The sequence below is a fragment of the Varanus komodoensis genome, unplaced genomic scaffold (genome assembly GCF_004798865.1).
Source record: "Varanus komodoensis strain SLA01 unplaced genomic scaffold, ASM479886v1 scaffold35, whole genome shotgun sequence".
In the NCBI taxonomy this organism is placed as follows: Eukaryota; Metazoa; Chordata; class Lepidosauria; order Squamata; family Varanidae; genus Varanus; species Varanus komodoensis.
The window spans coordinates 2037279-2038188 of NW_025335856.1; positions in this window are offsets into that span (position 1 = coordinate 2037279).

Below are 910 nucleotides of genomic sequence, written 5' to 3' on the forward strand. Positions count from 1 at the left end.
ATATAAAACTATATAATTGGAGACATTCTGGCCAAAGATATAAAATCAATAAATAATGTTAACAATTAAAATGACGTTTAAATAAAAAGGTCTTGGCCTGGCACCGAAAAGCAAATAACGGTGCCAGGGGGACCTCTCTGGGGAGCGCATTCCTAATGTCCTTCACGGAGGGTTCCCGGAGAAGGGCGTCTCCTGCTGATCTCAAGGGGCGGGAGAGCACCTATGGACATAAGTGCTCCTTTAGGTAACCAGGACCCAAGCCATTAAGGGCTTTATAGGTAATAACCAACACCTTGAATTGGGCCCGGACTTCAATGGGGAGCCAGTGAAGCTGACGTAGGACTGGAGTCATGTGAACATAACGCCCAGTCCCCGTCAGCAACCTGGCAGCTCTATTTTAAACCAATTGAAGTATCCGGACCGTCTTCAAGGGAGCCCCACGTAGAGCGCGTTACACAAGTCTAGTCAGGAAATTACCAACGCGTGTGTCACTGTCGCCAGGCAGTAGTTCTCCAGGTAGGGACGCAGCTGATGGATCAGCCGAAGCTGAAAGAAAGCACTCCTTGCCACCGCTGTTACCTGAGCTTCAAGTGAAAGCTCTGGGTCGAGGAGCACTCCCAAGCTGCAGACCTTGTCCCTAAGAGGTAGTGCAACCCCATTCAGGACATGGTCAAAGTCCCCTTCCCCGAAGCCCGATCCACCTACCAACAGGACCTCCATCTTGTCTGGATTGAGCTTCAGTTTATTGGCCCTCATCCAGCCCATTACCTCGGCCAGGCACCGGTTCAGTACAGCCACTGCCTCACCTGGATTGGTAGAAAACGAGAGGTAGAGCTGGGTATTATCAGCGTACTGATGATTCCGCAGCCCACACCTCCTAATGACCTCTCCCAGCGGTTTCATGTGGATG